Source organism: Triturus cristatus, chromosome 12 (genome assembly GCF_964204655.1).
Source record: "Triturus cristatus chromosome 12, aTriCri1.1, whole genome shotgun sequence".
Classification (NCBI taxonomy): Eukaryota; Metazoa; Chordata; class Amphibia; order Caudata; family Salamandridae; genus Triturus; species Triturus cristatus.
The window spans coordinates 131,663,298-131,683,369 of NC_140595.1; the positions used below are offsets into that span (position 1 = coordinate 131,663,298).

At 41.6% G+C, this 20,072-nt stretch overlaps 1 protein-coding gene across 5 annotated transcripts in view; it reads right to left on the bottom strand.

The window, feature by feature from the left end:
• Positions 1-20,072, bottom strand: part of DCAF8 (DDB1 and CUL4 associated factor 8) — a 222,534-nt gene that overhangs the window by 129,346 nt on the left and 73,116 nt on the right. The gene's annotated exons all lie outside the window — the stretch shown is intronic.

Genomic DNA, 20,072 nt, shown 5'->3' on the forward strand with positions numbered 1-20,072 from the left:
CAGCCCACCCATTAGTTAACATTTGTTGGCTTTATTGTCACTCTTATTTGCTGCCTTCTATAGGCCAGCGTGTGTTGGCTTCACTTGACCAAGTATTGATTGTTTCTGCTTGCGTGCTGTCCTTCCACTGATCACGTAGTGATTAAGGCACTAATTGTTTTCTTCTTCCCTGTAGTCCTAATTGAACGACTTGCCACGTGTAGCTTGTTTTACTATAACACATGAACCTCGAAGAAGCCCTTTTCTCCTTAGAAAAGGATGTTTATTGTGAAATCAGATATTATTTGCTTCCAAAGGTATTTTCACAAAGACATGGACATGGCACAATTGTGTTTTTTATGTGATAGAAAAATATTACAGTTTGCAAAAACTCCTAATTCGAGCATGCGGGGATTCATTGATTTTCTCAGAATCATAGGGGTGCAGAGACCGAACAAGCATCGGACAAGCCAATAGATCTATCATTTGAGACTATAAACTCTGCCATTGTCTTTTGTTCATGCTGTAAAGCATGGGCACTGCTGACTTTGGGGGTGACTTGTAGACATGCTGTATAGTAGCGCGGCAGCTGTGCAGCATAGCTAAAAATAATTTCAAAAAGGACTACGATGCATCCAGCGCTAATGCACATTTTATTTTATTTTTAAAAATAGGGTAAAAAGCACATTAGCCCTGGCTGCATCATAGCATTTTTCTAAAGTAGTTTTAGCCCCACTGCAAAGCATCCGCTTCTTTACAGCATGGCTACAAAACATTGCAAAGCCTAATGTTCTCATTGGCGAAACCTATTGGCTTTGCCAATGTTTGTTATACTTACAGAACAAATGGGATGCAGAAAAAGGCTGGCGCCAGGAGGCTGTAAAGGTATTTACAGGGAGGGAGCCAAATCTAAATTGCATATAGAGCTTCCTATCCTGCACGGTTGTAATAGCCTCCAAATATTGTTCAAAGACACCTACCAATTTAAACTCAATTAAGTCCAGTGTCAAGCAGCCCCAAGATGGGTAGGAAATAGAGGACCGTGCCACCCAATTCCAATATTGCTTCTTAATCGGAGCTTTACTAGGTAGCAACTAAGGATTTTTAGTATCCCATGCTCCTTCCAACCCTATGGTGGTAATCGGGGAATTCACCTTGGCCAGCCAGCCAATTTTCTCAAAGCGATCAAGCGCACAAACTTCGTCCAGAGCAGCAACATATGAGGGTGGTTTTTAAGCGCAGCCAAAAGAGTAAAGAGCGTAGCTTAGCTTTCTCTACAATTGAGGTTCTGCTCATGTCCATTTCCAGCGGGAGTAGGGGTGTGTTCTGGGGAAGTGAGCATAATGCTCTCAAAAATGTGTTCTCAGTCACAAATCAAGAGTCCAGTTTTTCGAGATCCCAAAGTTCAGCTCCATATAAAGCTGAGCCCAGAGCCTTATGGTCATAGATACAAAGTGGCACAGCTATTGGCTAACTCGAAGAAGTACCATGCTCTTTAATCAAGGACCCTGTAATACGCCTATGCTGAAGGGTCCACCTCTTAACATGAAGTTTCCAAAACAAGTCCTCAGAGAGAGTGACCCCCAAATAACCAAAGATGCTCACTCTCTCAAGAGGAATCCCATCCAAATACAGTTTTCCTTTAAGAGATCTGTGTGGATTCCGCATTAAGAGTATGGTCTTTGAGGTGTTAACCTCAAGACCTCTCATTGCACAGAAGGTCTAAAAGCGGTTTAGGAGCAATTGCAGGCCTCTGGGGGTCTCAGAGACTAGCAGTGTCTCGTCGGCAAAGAGGAAGGATGTCACCTTGTGCCGCCCTAAGGACGGTGCATCGACTGGGATATCAGCAAGATGCTGAACAACTCCATTAATAAAAAGTGAGAAAAGAGTGGGAGCCAATACACATCCTTGGCGGACCCCCCTATCCACTCTGATCAGGTCGGTCAGCTGGCCTTGGCTACCCCAGCAAACCCTTGCGTAGTTGTTCTTGTGTAGACTAACAACCAACGCCACGATCTCACTGGGGAGACCCATCTCCTTCAGGATGCACCAGAGCTTGTGCCTAGGAATAAGGTCAAATGCAGACCTAAGATCAATAAATGCTACATATAAGCTTCCCTGGCCAATAGCCACGGTCTTCTAGGCAAATACTAGGAAGCGAAAAACCTGATTGATAGAGCTAACTTTTTGTCTGAACCCTGCTTGAAAGGAGACAAGATGTTATTGTCACATATCCAGGTCTGTATTTTCATGAGAAGTGCACGGGCAAAGACCTTTTGGGCACCATCGATCAGGCTAACAGTTCTGTAGTTAGAGGGTAAAATAGAAGGAGAGAACTCTGGGTAGATCCCAAGTTTATGTGGAGAGCAGCTCCTGTAGAGAGCACCCTACACACTCTAAAATCTGCTCACCTGGAATGTCTGTTTTTCTAGCAAAGTTCCTGAGCATAGGATTAGCACAGTGCCGTCCACTTCGAGCTGTAAAATGACAAAAGCCTTTTACCACTCCAGGCACAGTATGACAGCTTTGGACTGGTATACATACCATCCAATCCAAAGAATAATACTCCCTCACGACCTATATATTATTACTTATACTTTCAAAATACTTTTATTTTTACATGGGCTCTTGAACAAGGAATTCAATTACAAATCCAACTTATTTTTTTATTACTTTTCTTTATTTTGTTCTGATATTATTCTTTTTATCATTGTTCATTGACAAAAATATCAAAATTACATATTTCTATTTTACAAAGAATGTCTAATACAAAATTATATTCCTATACAACCCCAGGTAGAGAACAAAACCACACATACTACTCATTCATACATCCACATTACATCCACATCCCATACACAACTGTATAGCTATCCTAGTTAACACGTTAAGTTGGTTACAGTCTCTGTGACCCTAAAAAGGGCTACTGCTGAAATAGTAGGATATAAAAAGGACTTTGTCAACGCGTTTCGGTGGCATAAAGAAACGTAGAAGCCACCTTCATCAGGACCCGCCACTTATCACACCAATGGTTCTCAAACCCTGGGATTTCTGTATATGAGTCTGGTACTGGAATAAGATACTTCCTAATATTGTTTAAGACAGAAACCACAATGGTACCATACGTAGGAATATGCCCGTGTCCAGGGAGTTACAACCTTCTTTATGCTCCTCAAATATATGGGGGTAGACCACTGCCCATCTGCTAGCCGTCCACACATGGACTCCGTAAACCTTTATAGTGTATTCCTTCCTGGGATCACAATGTGATTCTTCTCTCGTAAATCTCAATGGTCAACCTTTTTTCACATCAAGACCACAAATTAAGTCACCCTCCTTTAATCTATTCGTTGTGTCACTTTTCTTGTCGGCGTATCCGTCCTCAATTCACGTGCCTCAAAACCCCGGTCTCTCCCACAGGGGGTCACCATCCAAGCCAACCTGAAATGAATAAAAGCAACCCAGACACGTGTTTCACTTTCATTATGTTATTATTGCTCTTCAGAGAGGTTTAGCTTTGTCCAGACAAATGGGAGCACCCATTATTTAATTCGACCTATAGCTTAGGGTTAGAGTTCTGATTGGTGGGTTGGTGTAGGGTTTCCGATTGGTTCCTGGGGCTAGGGTTTTTATTGGATGTAGGGCTTCAGGTTTAGTGTTTGATTGCCAGCTAGGACTAGGGCTGTGATTGGCTGTAAAGGGTTGGTCCCCTATTCTTCCTAGGGTTTAGGACTAGTGCTCTGATTGGTTGGGGCTAGGGTTCTCATTGGTCGAAGGGATCTCCTGACCACTAGGGCTACTTAAGGTCAGGGCTCAGTGCGTCACAGTCTGAGGCGTCGAGCCAAAGGACGGAGAGGACAAGGGCAGCTGCCTGTTTGAGCCTGTTCAAGGCAGGTCAGGACTGAGGCCAGGAATGCTGCCCAAACATACAGTCGCCAACACCTATGCTGACCCATCCGCATCCAGATTACCATACACACAGCAAATGTACTCCACTCATTGACTACAAACTAAACCTACACAAAGTTCAGTGTCTCAGCACCCACTGCAAAACCACACATATACACCCATCTACCCCAGCTACCAGATATTTGCACCTTCACTCACACACAAAACACTACTCTATCCTATATCACTATCCAATCCACTCATCACAAGCACAACCCACATTGACACCATATTTAACTATATCCCATTGAGAGACACACTGCTCTAATTACTCCAAACAGACCCCTTTTAACAAACCTATACTCAGCATGCCATCTTATCACCCACCAACACCCTCCTCTTCTTTCTATCACAGTAACACAACCACACAACACTTACATTTCACTGCACCACACATATTACCCCTTCGAGCAATCAAATCTAACACAAACACTCTTGCCTCTAGTTCATCCCCCTCTTACACATCACATACACTATATTCACAAACACATCAACACCCATTTTACCTTCCACTCACCAACAATACTTTACATACAAATCCTGCTCAGAAAACAATTGCATCAGCAACTCTTTCACTACTCGTCAAAAACAAAAACACACACCTGCACAACAGAATCCCTCACGCACAACACCTCATAATACTTTCCATCACAAACTAGAAACATACACCCACACCCACCTTTCAGACTACACAAAACACACCATAAACAAACTCCAATGCCAAGCTTTCTCTCTTCTCCCACACCAAACACATACACAGCAACTCTCTTTTAACCGCATCTCATCCATTGGACAGTTTAGAACCTTACTACAGGACCCACAAACTGCACCACCTCCCCTAACTCATACACCTTCCACCCTAAACAGACGCACACAAAATAAGCAACACACCACTCCCCACAACTTTGCTTCTCCATGTCTACTACACAGCAAGACTACACTACAAAAACAACACAGCTCACCAACTCACTCTCAAACACTGTCTCCACCACCTAGACCCGCAGAGCCATCAAAATGCCTTCTTAGCCTGCTGGACGAGGAACACGATACAGAACAGCTACACTATTGCTTTGCTCATACAGCTAATAGTAGCACTAAGAACACACCTGCTACAAACACACAAAACACTGCTCACTCTTCTACAAAACAAAGTCACGCTATCACCAAAGCACATTCTCTAAACTGCCTTCTAATAAATGCTTGATCACTCTCTAAAAACAAGCATCACATCTACGACCTTCTCACCGACACGAAACTCGACATACTCTCCATAACTGAATCATGGTTGGGAGATGATATGGCTCCAGTGTTGCATGAAGCCATTCCTCTAGGCTTTCAAACTATCATGCAAAATCGAATAGGCAAAAGAAGAGGTGGCCTAGCTGTTGTGTTCAGGAAAACGTTAAGTATCACTAAAGCCGACTGTGTCTACATACAAGGTTGTGAGGCCCTGTTCACCAAATGCAGCCCTACACCATCTTCCTCCTGTAACTTCCTGCTCCTTTACTGACCTCCACCTAGCAATGCAACATTCTCAGACACACTTATAGACACTCTTTCAAACCTGATAACACTACACTCCAACCTATGCATTCCGAGTGACCTCAACATTTGGTTTGACAAACCCAATATGTCCCATCCAAAAACAATCACCACTGGCCTATACGCACTGAACCTACATCAGATCGTCCACAAACCCACACACATTGCTGAACACATCCTAGATGTCATTTTTGCAAATACAGAAATAGTTACCTTTCAAACATTAACTCCACTCACTTGATCAGACCGCCATTTAATTGCTTTCCAACATAAAACAACACAAAGCAACACACCCAAAACCACCTTACATGCATCCACCTATCGACCGTGGAACAAACTCAATTTTGAACACTTAGAAACAGTACAGATCTAGGCACAATAAATTCCGTTCCAAAACGATATGAGTAACAGAATACACAAGTCAGCTATCAAAAAAGCTAAAAAAATAAATAAATAAAAGATACTATTCAGACAGAATTCAAAATGCTAAATGTGCAAATACAGAATTCTATAAAATTCTCACAGAATTTCCTAAACCAAATTGTCTAGAAGGGGCTCATCACATTACTCAAGATTTCACTAAGTGGCAAGTCATTACACGGCCAAAGCAGACACATAGGACTCATTTAAAAAAACATCAGCACCAACACTTTTCCAAAACAACAGTCCAAGTATATGCTAACCCAGCCTCTCTATTTCTACCAATAAATTTCACACAATGAATTTATGGACCTGGTCAAAGCAAGTGGGCCTGCCGGCTACCCTTCTGACCCGATTCCACCACAAACCTTCAAGAAAGGTCTTCTAACAACCTCTGCTGGCACACCAGTAAGAAGAATCATCAACAATTCTTTACCCACGGAAATATTTCCAGAAGAACTAAAAAAGTCATAAATATGCCCATTACTGAAGAAAACAAACCTGGACCCAAGGAACCCCAACAACTACAGACCGATTACAAATGGACCTGTCCTGATTGGAAGAGCAGCATTCGCCCAGATGGCACAATTCATTGTAGATAATGCCATACTTTCAGACTTCCAAACGGGATTCCGTACAAAAAGAGGTACAAAATGTGCCCTTGTTGCCATCTGAAATGACCTTAAGAACACAGTTGACCAGGACGGGGTTGCTGAACTACTTCTCTTGGACCTCTCAGCTGCCTTTGACACGGTTGACCATGACACTCTGATACAAAGACTCTACGAAGCCAGCATAGAGTGGGCTGCTCTAGACTGGGTCACATCCTACCTTCACAACAGAACTAATGTCATCCATAACCCCCCTTTTGTCTTCCAAACCGTACTTCACAAAAACAGGGGTACCTCAAGGCTCTATCATCTCACCCATGATTTTTAACATTTACATGAAGTCTTTATCGGCACTGATCTATCAATTTCACCTCACGTGCTATAAATATGCAGATGACACACAAATACTCCTTCAACTGAAATGCCCCAAAGACATTGGAAACTTACCAATTTTCAGTGATCTCAGAGCCGTGGATCAACGGCTGACATTGAGCCATCTCAAATTGAATGCTTCCAAAACGGAAATACTCACGTATGGGGATTGGAAAAATTATGACCCACTTGCCTCATGGCCTGATGATCTGGGAAAACTGCATAAAGTATCAACGGAAGTAAGAAACCTAGGAATTACCAGGACTCCAAGCTATCAATGAATGGCCAAGTGGACAAACTAGCAAGAACAAGCTTCATAACTATAAAAACTCTGCGACGCATCTTCCCCCAACTGGGCTTTCTGGAAAAGGTTCAGACTACCATCTCTCTGATTCTGTCCAAACTCAATTACGCCAATAGCCTCTACCACGGATCACCTTTAACAACTATGAAGACACTACAAAGAATTCAGAACTCTGCTGCCAGACTACTCTAATATATAAAGCCACAAGCCCACATCTCCCCTGCCTTGAAAGCCCTGCGTTGGTTACCGGTTGCCCCAAAATCCACATTCAAGCTGCTTTGTATCACCCACAAAGCGATACATGGAACAGTACCACTCTTCATCAGGAATAAAATCACCAAATGCATTCAACAAAGGAACCTGCGCTCTAGAGTGGCACCTCGCCTCAAAATCCCACCATACAAGAAAAAAACATGGGTGGCACATCCTTCTCTGTTCAAGAAGCCAAACTATGGAACTCTCTACCCCAAACTTAAGATCCACGGATAACCACCTTCTCTTCAGAAGACTACTCAAGAGTTAGCTCTTCCCCACATAACCACCACACTCAAACATAAATAATCGGCATATCCCTCTGTACATAAGAATTTATTTGGACTATAGATGTATACCTCCACATGTTTATTGCTTTGTATAAACATGAATAATAATTAGGTTTTTAAAGATATAGATATTCGTTAGTGCTGCTTAACAAATGTACATCTTACTTATAGTTACATTATTCTATGTTTAACATGTAGATAAGTGACTGCATAAATAAGTGAATCTTTTATAATAACTATTTATCTACAATTGCTTCACTATTGAATTACAAACAAAATAATTATTTAAAGTACAGCAACACTTGAAAGTCGGAGTTTATTAAATGCAACTTTAACCTACATATATCACCTTCCTTATACATATATACCTTCCATTTACTTATTACCTTTATATTCATTACTTTGCTTCGAATTCATCATATCAAATGCACTACCATATAATTTACCCTTGATCTCTTGCAATATATTCTCTAACTCCACTGTGACTCATCGCAAACCTCATTCTACTACTCTTTCCAAAGCACTCTTATTTTTCACCCTGTACAGCTCTCAATATATCCTCTAACATAATTCTCATTCATCCCAAAACCCATACCACTACTATGATCCCCAAAAGAACCCTTTCTAGACTATTCCCTCCTGTAGCCCTCCTTGCATAATCTCATACCTTTCTTACTATTGAGATCTCACAAACAAGCCTTGCTAAACCCTTCCCTCTGAATCTTTCCCCTTCACATCCCCTTTACTCATCCCAAACCCCCTACTACTGCTATGAACTCCAAAAAAACAAACAAAAAAAACATTCTAGACCCTTCACTCTTCTATACCCCAACTAATCCTTTTCAGACCAAATAACAGACTAAAATGCCCACTTCTCAAATTAATTTCATATTGCCCTATACTAATTCACCACTAATCCTGTTTGAGTTTCAGAGTAGCGTGTTACCCGCCACAAAGCGCTTCAACACCTCATCAGGGGTAGCAATCGATATATGAATGCAAACCCTTCCCACTTCTATACCTCCATTATCATTTTCAATCCAAATAACAGACTACCATGTCCACAGTTCAAATTAATTTCATATGTCACTATACTAATTCACCACTAATCTTTTTGGGTTCCGGAGTAGCGTGCTACTCGCTGGAAAAGCCCTTCAATGCCTCGTCAGGAGTAGTAAGCGCTACATAAATACAAATACAATACAATATATATATATACACTTAATTACATAGAAAGGGTGTACATGTATAAAGGAAAATAATAAAGAGAGAAAAAATTGCATTGCATAAAGTTCCATATGTGCATGTATGGATAGTTGGAAGTTCAGACTTTCTGGTGCTGCTGTACGTAAAATCTAATTTGTGTGTGTGTGTAATTATAAATATATATATATATATATATATATATATATATATATATATATATATGGTTTTGAGAATGGAACTCTGAAATTTTGAGTCGGTGTATCAAAGGTTATATTAGGGTGTGAGAAGATGTGGTAATTTATCACATGGATGACGTCATCAGTGATGTCATGAGTGATGTCACTGACCAGGTCATGAGTGATGTAATATGTGACGTCATCAACAGTGGATTGCGGGCGAGCGAGTTATAGTTAGCTGAACTAACTATAACGGGGGAATTTCAATGGTTTTGTACGAGTGAAATGTCCAGCTAACTATAACATGTGTGAAACCTATGGTTTTTTCGGTGAATTTGCAAGATTTTTAAATGCTAATTCCGAACTATAACGTGTGTGAAACCTATGGTTTTTTAAGTGAATTTGTAAGGTTTTTTAAATGCTAATTTATGAATGTATTATTTTACAATAAGCTACCCATGTATATAGTTATAGATTGACTGTATCCTGTAATATGGAATGGCTCAGCTCTTTTTTTTTTTTAATTTGGATAAAGTTGAACAGCATAGTTAATATCTTCTATAAACTTATGAACACTTTAAAAAAAAATTCTTTAAGGGTTTTTGACCGTGCGCGCACCGTGCGCGCATGCGTACGTGCTCCATGTGTACGTGCCCCACGTGCACATGCGTACGTCGTGCGTGCGCCGTACGCGCAGGCGCGCGTGCTCCGTACGCGTGTGCTCCGTACGCGCATGCGTGCGTGCTCCATGCACGCATGCGCGCGCACGGCAAGTCATGTGAATAAGAAACAACACTTTTCATTGGTTTATAGTAGTTTCAGTTCCAGAAACTGCCAACACCACACCCACTCCCCTCATTATATCTTCTGATTCCCTGGGAGAAGGAGCTGAGCAGCTTTTCCAGTACTCCAGTACTTGAGAATGGCAGAGCAGCAGTCATCTTCTGGGAGTGAGCAGGAGACCATTGTGCTACAGAGACAGAGGAAACAGAAAGACTCTTTTATATGGCAATTTTTTACATTTCCAGAGGGGCAGAAGAAGGTGAATGCTCCAAAAGTCACCTGCACTATTTGTGGTGTTGTCTTATCAAGAGGAGATCCTAAAAAGAAATACTCTTTTAGTATTTTCACTATGATCAGGCACGTTAAAGGAGTACATCCTGTGGCTTTTGCTCGAGCTGCTAGAGACAACCCTCCAGCAGCTCAGCCGAGCACATCCGCCGCAGCTCAGCCGAGCACATCATCGGCAGCTCAGCCGAGCACATCATCTGCAGCGGCAGCTTCACCTGCTTCTGTTCTTCTGGATATACACCCTCTGTTCAAGAGGGTGCATATACGGTGCAATGCGTGCAATGCTCTTCTCTCTTATGGTGACACCAGCATTCCCCTAATAGAGAGTAAGATACAGCAGCACACATGCGGCACCCCATAATTTTTTTTCATTTTTTTTGTTCCTCTGTTCCTCAATTAACACAACGGCTCTTTTTAGAGCCACCTAACATCTAAACACTTAAATTTGATTTTTAATTCTATTTTTTTTATGATTTTTTTCCGCCCTGCACGCACCTCGAGTTTTAAAAAAAATTATGTTTTTTTCACCCTTCGGGGTCCTTCAGGGAACCCTGACAAAAGCTAGGGGGTCAGGAACTCTGTACCCTGCCCCCTTTTCACATTCTCCACCTTTCTTTTTCACTGTCACACACAAAATGGCGTCTGACACTTCCTGATTTCGACCGATTCGAATGTTGACTGACATCTAACCACCAATCAGAATTACGCTTGCGCATGGTGCGCGCACCGTGCGCGCATATAGATATTTATGTACTTTTAACTGCAATTTTCTCAGAAACTACAGAACAGATTGACACCATATATGCAAAAGGCACATCCCTGACCTGAGGACTACCTCTTTGCCAAATTTCAAGTAATTCTGTTCAGCCGTTCGGGCTGTACCTTCGACTAAAGGTCCTATGGGAAAATGCATGGGGAAAACGCGTTTTGGGACCCCCCTTCTTTCTCAGCCCCCGTTTGACGAATTCTTCCCCGAGACTTTCAGGGTAGGAGCTCAGCGGAGCGCCCCATTAGTTTTGAAAATTTCGCGAGGATTCGTCAACCGGCGCCAAACTTATTCAAAATAGAATTTTCAGATTTCCTATGAAAACTCAGTCCTAACTATAACTATCTACTGGCGACCGCCAGTAGATTATACATATATATATATATTTGTTGTGGGTTTTATTTTTCATGTTTTCCTCATATTTCAATAGTGAAGCACTTATAGATACAATTGTTAAGATCATATTGTGGTAAATAAACAGACATCCGTAAGAATCCACCCAAATAAATTATGAGAAAACTGTAATGGCCTGTATACTTGATGAACATGTATAAATATACTGTTTTGTTTTTGAGTCAATAAGTACTGTTTTGTTTTTGAGTCAATAGTACTCTTTTGTTTTTGAGTCAATAGTACTGTTTTGTTTTTGAGTCAATAGTACTGTTTTGTTTTTGAGTCAATAAACCTATATTGAACTCGTCCTCTGGTGTGCCGCTGGAAGTTATTCTGGAGTTGGGATAACGACTTCTTTGGAAATATACATAGCGGGACTGTGCTCGCTGCTGGCACCGGCGTCGTCAGGAGGGTGAGCGGCTCTTCACAGTGACCTTTGAAAACCATGTATAAATATATATATATCTATATTAACTATAAGTAATATATACATTTGTTAAGTAGACCTAAAGAATATCTATATATTTTTAAACCATAAGTAGTATACATTTTCTACAAAGAAATGCACATATCTAAATATATACATGTAATAAAAGTACACATATTTATTTACATGCACAGGCATATGCTCTACATTTGTGTTTGAGTGTGGTGGTCATGTAGGAAAGAGCAGCTCCTGAGTAGTCTTAAGATAAGTTTGTTATTTGTGAATCTAATGGTTGGGGGTAATGAATTACATAGTTTGACTGTTTGAACAGAGAAAGATGTACGGCCCATGTTTTTATTTATAACACTCTTACTTTTTTAATCCATTAACAGTCGTGCAAACAAAAGAGTTTGTGTGAGACGTAAGGACAAGTGAGAGCAGATAGTGAGATGGGAGTGTTATTGAAGTGAAATACACAGACTTTTTTCAATGCTTTAAACAGCCTAACATAGGTCAATTGGACACAATGTAAATAGGAAGACACTAAATACTCTGCAGTTCTTGTCCTTTAAATTAAATGTGCTTTATAACAATCACTGCTGAAAACAACATGTTGTGTAAGCTCTAGGAAAATGCATATTTTTCTATTCTGGGGGTTACACAGCTGTATAAACACTGATAAGCACTGATTTCAAAAGGTTTGAAAACCAGTGAAAGAACACCACAAATAACACACACAAAATAAACCATGAAAACAGGACAGTCTACAGAAATCCAACTTTACTACATTTATTGTCTCAATAATGAACAGACTACAATCCACAGGAACTGCCATTTTTAAGTCAACTCCTAAAACAACTAGATGATAGATGGTCGTCTTCAGATAACATGTTTTGACATTTTAGACGTATCTCTGCCTAACTGGGAGTTGATGACTTTAAGCTTGGGTAGAGCAAACACTGCCAAAGCTGACCAGGGAAACAAAGTACGGCCTGGGGGATGAATGCGGCCCTCCTGACCTTTACATGTGGCCCTCTGCTCAACAGAAGCACTGGACTGCTGTTTACTCGACACAGCACTAATATTACAAACATATCAATTAAACTGGCAAGCTTTTAGCTGAAGGTTAATTGAAGTTAAACAAAGGAAGTACTTTGGTTGTCCTGTACCACCTTCATCTTGCAGCAAACGTATAAAAATATGTTAGTCTCTTCATAATTCAAAAATGCAGGACCGTTTCACCTTAATATACCAGATTACATCCGTACATTGCATTGGAAAGTATTTTTGATAAAAATACAAAAATACAAAAAAGAAATGAACTTTTTCAAATATGAATTTAGAATAATTCAGTCTTCCTCCCAGCCTCACAACAATGTCAATAGTGAAATAAGAGGCAAGTCAGTTATGGGCACCCTTTTCGGTTGTCTAGGTAACCATAATACATTTGATACATTAACAAAATTATAGTTTATTAAATCAAACACACGAGAAGGTTTTATACACTTAACATCCTGAAGTCATGTATTTCGAGGTCCTCAGATATGGTAATAAAGAACAACCATTGGCATAGCCAATAGGTCTCGCCTTTGGGGCCTTATAAGTGTTTAGAGAGAGCTATTGGCTTTGTTAACGTTTTTAATATGTGCTGCAGAGCATTGTGAATGTTGTGCAGAATGTTTAAAAGTTATAAGTTATCATTAAAAAAGTGTTATAACCATTTGTCACTTTATATATAATGTCTTAAGTGCACTTGATGAGGATGAACGTCTAATGGGCCCCGTTTTAATATAAATTGTAAGTGCTGTTGAAGGAGTAGCATGGAGTAAACTGCAACTCCCTATTGTGGCACATAAAGCTGAAGCTGAGAAAACTTTTGCTATTCATGCTCAGTTCCGGTTTTGAAGCCGCGCAGGTTATGGAGGTGTTTATGAAGGAGTTGCATGGAGTAAACAGCAACTTCCTATTGAGGCATATACTGGCATTTGAACACAAAATGGTATAGTGAAGAATGCGGTGTTACTTTGACCTGTAGTTTTAATGTTCTAAGTGCACCTGATAAGGATGAACGTCTAATGGGCCCCGTTTTAATATAAATTGTAAGTGCTGTTGAAGGAGCTGCATGGAGTAAACAGCAACTCCCTATTGAGGCACATACTGGCATTTGAACTGGAAATGATAATGTAAGGAATGTGGTGTTAATGTGGCCGGTAGTTCTAAGGTTCTAAGTGCAGTTGATAAGGATAAACGTGTAATGTGCCCAGTTTCTAGTGGGCTATTCCAAACTGCATATATTTCAGTATAAAACTGGATGGAAATTGTTTGCATGTATGACACACCGTTTTTTGTTTAATTTGCACTAGCTACAAGTACACTTGATAAGGATGAACGTCTAATGGGCCCTGTTTCAATATAAATTGTAAGGGCTGCAGAAGGAGTTGCATGGAGTAAACAGCAACTCCCTATTGAGGCACATACTGGCATTTGAACTGGAAATGATAATGTAAGGAATGCGGTGTTAATGTGGCCGGTAGTTGTTATGTTCCAAGTGCACTTGATAAGGATGAACGTCTAATGGGCCCCGTTTTAATATAAATTGTAAGTGCTGTTGAAGGAGTTGCATGGAGTAAACAATAACTCCCTATTGTGGCACATAAAGTTGAAGCTGAGAAAACTTTTGCTATTTATGCTTAGTTCTGGTTTTGAAGCCACGCAGGGTATGGAGGTTTTTTTAAAGGAGTTGCATGGAGTAAGCAGCAAAGCTCCCTATAGAGGCATATACTGCCATTTGAACACAAAATGGTATAGTGAGAAATGCGCTGTTACGTTGGCCGGTAGTTGTAATGTTTTAAGTGCACTTGATGATGATGAACGTCTAATGGGCCCGTTTTAATATAAATTGTAAGTGCTGATGAAGGAGTTGCATGGAGTAAACAACAACTCCCTATCAAGGCACATACTGGCATTTGAGCAGAAAATGGTATAGTGAGGAATGCGGTGTTACTTTGGCCGATAGGTGTAATGTTTTAAGTGCACTTTATAAGGATGAACATCTAATGGGCCCTGTTTTAATATACATTGTAAGTGCTGTTGAAGGAGTTGCATGGAGTAAACAGCAACTCCCTATCAAAGCACATACTGGCATTTGAACTGAAAATGGTATAGTGAGGAATGCGGTGTTAATTTGGCTGGTAGTTCTAAGGTTCTAAGTGCACTTGATAAAGATAAACGTGTAATGTGCCCAGTTTCTAGTGGGCTATTCCAAGCTGCATATTTTTTACTATAAAACTGCACGGAAATGGTTTGCATGTATGACACACCGTTACAAGTGCACTTGATAAGGATGAACATCTAATGGGCCCTGTTTTAATATAAATTGTAAGTGCTGTTGAAGGAGTTGCATGGAGTAAACAGCAACTCCCTGTAGTGGCACATAAAGCTGAAGCTGAGAAAACTTTTGCTATTTATGCTTAGTTCTGGTTTTGAAGCCGCGCAGGTTATGGAGGTGTTTATGAAGGAGTTGAATAGAGTAAACAGCAACTTCCTATTGAGGCATTTGAACACAAAATGGTATAGTGAGGAATGCAGTGTTACTTTGGCAGGTAGTTGTAATGTTCTAAGTGCACTTGATAAGGATGAACGTATAATGGGCCCCGTTTTAATATAAATTGTAAGTGCTGTTGAAGGAATTGCATGAAGTCAACAGCATTGAGGCACATGGATCCCCTAAAACACTTCCCGAACTTCGTGAAAACTGACTGGGAAATGGAAAAAGGTAGCACACACTGTGAAAAGGGGTAAGAATATACACCACGAGATAGGATTACATCTATGATTCATAAATAGTACAATTCAGCAGGTAACTACAAATGGGACAAAATATGTGTGCAATCCTTTAGATTGTGTTCTCCTTCATATCCAACAGCGGAATGCTGTGCATTTTTCTTTTGCTCTTGCAGGGCCACTGTAGGATAGGTGTGTGCTATTTCGGTCAACTAAACTGGCTAAAAAAAAAGCTGGGTGTGTAAAAACGTTATTATATGAGCAAAGTCTTCCAAGACGCCGTTTACTAGCCACATCACAGTTCACGGAGTTTCTCGCTTTTCATATGAAAATGCCCTATTCAGTTTGTGCAAGTGTTAATTTAATAATTTTCTTCGTGACTTTTTTCAAACTGGCTGATTATTGGTGATTTTTTTTATTTTAAACAACTTTAAAGAGGTTCGAAAGTCCTGATTTGTTTATGATAACACACATGCAGATAAATTTACCACCTATGGGTAGCAAGCCTGGTATTTGTAAGGATTGCGTGAGGTTTGAGAAAGAACTATGCAACTTCGCACATCCATTCCCCCCCAAAAATCATATAGTTGGCTGAGATGCAGAACGTTCAAAACAGGCTCATAACCTTCCTCCTAAATTCTGTTCCAACATTTTCAGGGGCATATCTTCCATTGGTGGAGCAGATGGCGTACAACCGCAACCCTGAGGCCAAGGGGACCAGGCATTAGGGGCCCTTATTGATGTATTTGGCAATTCAAAGAGCTAGGGGGCCAATTTCCTTCCTTGCCTCAGGGCCCATGACATGTTGGCTACTCCATTGTCCCTCTTGTAAGCCCGACGGACTCAACAGGAATGGGTCAAAGATGTGCCGCACTTCCGCTGGGCAGATAGACCTTGTTTCACCCAGCTGCAGGGGTCACACTTGTTTACAATGATCAGCTCGAAAAATGTCATCCAGGTATTAGGCTAATTTATTATTTAAAAAATAGCTAATTAAAATGCAATCGAACAGAAACAAAATGAACATGGAAAAAAAGTACTCCCCACATCAGTAGAAAATGACTTTCTGCAACCACATAAAAATGAACGTGAATACTTGAAATAAAACCTTTCCTAATTGAATTAATACAAAGTGATACATTTTGTTTCAAGGAGAAACAAGAAACAAGAGCATAAAAAACCCACGACTGTGACCAATGCAAGCAAGCAACCTAGGAATAAACAAATCGTTTAATGAGGAAGTAAAAGGATGCTGATTGTTTTCAGGTGTTCTCGTGGATTGGAAAAAGTAGGATTTATTTCTGGTTATTAGTAGTAGTAGCAGCAGCGTGATGGTTAATATAGTAGTATTTTTTTATGTATGTATCGATTTGTTTATTTGCTTATTTATTGTTTGCAGCCTGCAGGTGCAACCTGGAAGGCACCCAAAGGCCAGTGTGTGACAGCGAAAGCGGTGCTTGCAACTGCCTGGTGGGCACCATCGGGAGGCACTGTGATAAATGTGCCCGAGGCTACCAACAGGAATTCCTAAATTGCAACCTCTGCCACTTGGGCTTTGATCACTGGGACGGCGAGATTACTTCCCACTCTCAGGCTCTCCAAGGCCTAATTAGGTTCACTGCGAATTCTGAGAATCTGCGAAATTTACTTCAAAAGCCTTGAAGATAAACTGGCTGTCATAGAAAGAATTCAGAGGAGCCCGCTGCTTTCAACCGACCAGTTCTTGAAAGTCAAGGAGTATTGTGACAACATCCGGTAATATTGTCTTTTCTGCCGCGTTAAATGTGGGTATGCGTATTGGAAACGTTGATGGAATGCCGGCTTCAGATAAGGGAGGAGGGGCGGGGCAGTCCTGGCAGGAAGTGCCTGAGGTCAGCTTTGATCAACCTCTTAGCAAGAGTCAAAGGACTGTAGCGCATCTGGCCTGTGAGCTGCCAGTTCGGTAAGTCGTTTAAAAGTGCCTTTAGTACACTGTGACAAAGTCATGATGAGCGGCAAGGAAAAACAAGCGCGTGCGTGCGCACTGCAGGGAATGCTAGGTATGCAGCAAGCACCCGGCCGCGCTGCTGCTCGCTCCCGAGCTCCATAGGCCAGGGGAGAGAGAAGGCGGGACAGCACCCGCCTTTAGCCAATTGCGTACTGTCTTTCTTAGAAAGACTCAAGCAAAGGCCAATAGCGTGAGCAACAAAACAAAGCAGACACACAAGCGTGTGCTCCGAGTTGAAAACCTTTACTGGAAGCCTCACAGAGCAACGTATGCGCGCTGGCTAAGGCGAGACCTAAAAAAGGAGGGAAAGTGGTGAGGGGAGAGGGAGGGAAGGGGAAAGGGGAGAGAAAGTGGGGAGGGGAGATGGGGAGAGGGGAGAAGAGGAGAGGGGAGAAGAGGAGAGGAGAGGAGCTCTTACAAGAGGGCCATCTTCAAAAATGTAGCATTCAGATTGGCCCAGGGTGCTTTATTTCCCTTCGGCCATCCCACTCCAGTGGGAGTCAGACTCCAGCGAGAGAGAGCGCTGATTGGCTGCCAACAACATGAGAAAACTGTTGGTAGCAGCCATTATAGGACTAGGGAACTTTGTCCCCACTCCTGAAGTTACAAAAAAAATATTAATATAAGGGGGCAGGGTAGGGAACCCTGAACCCCTAGGCCTCATTGGGGAACCCAGAGGGTCTCCCCGAGGGCTAAAATGAAAAAAAAACTGCAACAAATGCTGTGATCCTGCTAACCGGGTCCCCAGTGCCAGTGCTCTTTCCCTAAAAACAAGTTAACTGTTCAACTGTACCCCAAAAGGCAAAACCTTTAGCACCGCCGTGAGTCCCTATTAATTTTTACCCCTGGTACCTAGGGCATGGAAACTAAAGAGGGTCCCCTAGGGCTGCATGTATTGGGACACCCTGAGGGTCCCACCATCAAACTCATGTAGACTGCCATTGCAGGCTACGTGAACTGGTACAAACAAATAGGAAAACACGACATGACATAAACCCTGTGCATGCAATACATGCAAGTCATCCCTACAGCAGCCCTGCTTGCTCTAAGACATGGTGCATTATATAACATGTGAGGATATATCTGCATGACCAGACATGCCCCTGTGTTGTCTAGTTCCACTGCTAAAGAGTGCAAGTGAACAGGGAAGCCATCTTAAGTATATGTACTGGGCAGTAGTCATTAAGAGTTCACCAGCTACATGATGGCTCTACTGAAACCTATGGTGCTCGGTATCAAACACCTTGTCTTAATAAATCCATACTGATGCCAGTAGTGGTAGGCCCTGAAAGTTTACCAGCCTCTTAGTGTGCTGGCTGCCTGGTCTCATCCAGCCTGCGACCACAGACATGTTTCCAGAGTAGGACAAGAAGGGGTTTCTAGTCTCCAATGCATGAGTTTGTCCCTAAACTTCAGTTTGGAACTGGGGGTGGGGTAGACCAGGAGTTGATAATGTTAGTAGTGGATTTTAATTGCCACTTATGTGACTGCCCATTATTGACTGCCGTTACTAAGCCCAGGTGTATGGTGTCAAAGTGGCTTCACTTTGTTCATTCTAAGGAAGGCTCGGCATGATTCTCTTCCAGTCCAAGGTGCCTGGTCACACGATCTACTGCCCTGTCCATGTGACCAATCTACTAAATAAAGCACTGGTCACTTTATTCTATTTTGCCCTTTATTTAAGGACCCCAGGTATGCATTTGTATTACCTGTATTGTGGAAGTCCGAACTGAACACATCAGGAGGGCTTAAAATATTTGCAAAGTCTTGTGGATAGGGAAACCTGCTTCGCGGTTTTACATTTTAGAAGAATAGCAATAGCCATTAGAAAGGGATATGAGACGGTCTACCTATCATAAAATATGGGCTGGCATGTACTGTCATATGGTGATGTGGGTGGAACTGTATTTTTATGTGTCATTTTGAATACTTTATGTTTTCCACTATTTTATGGAATATAGGTTTTACACTTTCTGGGGTTATTACTCAGATATGTATTGTATTTGTTTTATCTTTTTTCTTGGCAGATAGTCGAATAAAGAAAGTATGACTATGACTATCGCTGAATGGGGTGTGTAAAAACAAGAGCACAGAGTAAAGCCCAGGGTGAAAAAGAGCAATTGGAGCCATGAATAATGGCCCAATCCTCCAAGAGAAAAGGCAAAAAGGCTGGCAAAACAAATTCTGAGCAACATCAAAGCTTAGGTCCACTCTCTCCAAAAATCTTTCAGTCTTAGAGGGAAGGAAGCCCCAGAACTTGGGCCTTAGATGGCAGAGCTCCTAGGCCCAGGGGAACCCTCTATGGAAGTGCTGAGCCAGGGACAGAAAACCTGTCACACTCTAGAAAGCCTGAGACAGCAAGCTGCAGCACAGGAAAAGGGAGAAGTTAGTGGATCCCACAGGACCTATTGGGAAGAGGGGCTCCTGTATACGGAGGCCAGAGATCCAAAACCTGGTGCCACTAGGAGAGTGGTAGTGCCACAGCAATACAGTGAGTTCTTAGTCTCATTGGCCCATTACATCCCTTTTGCTGGGTATCTTGGCC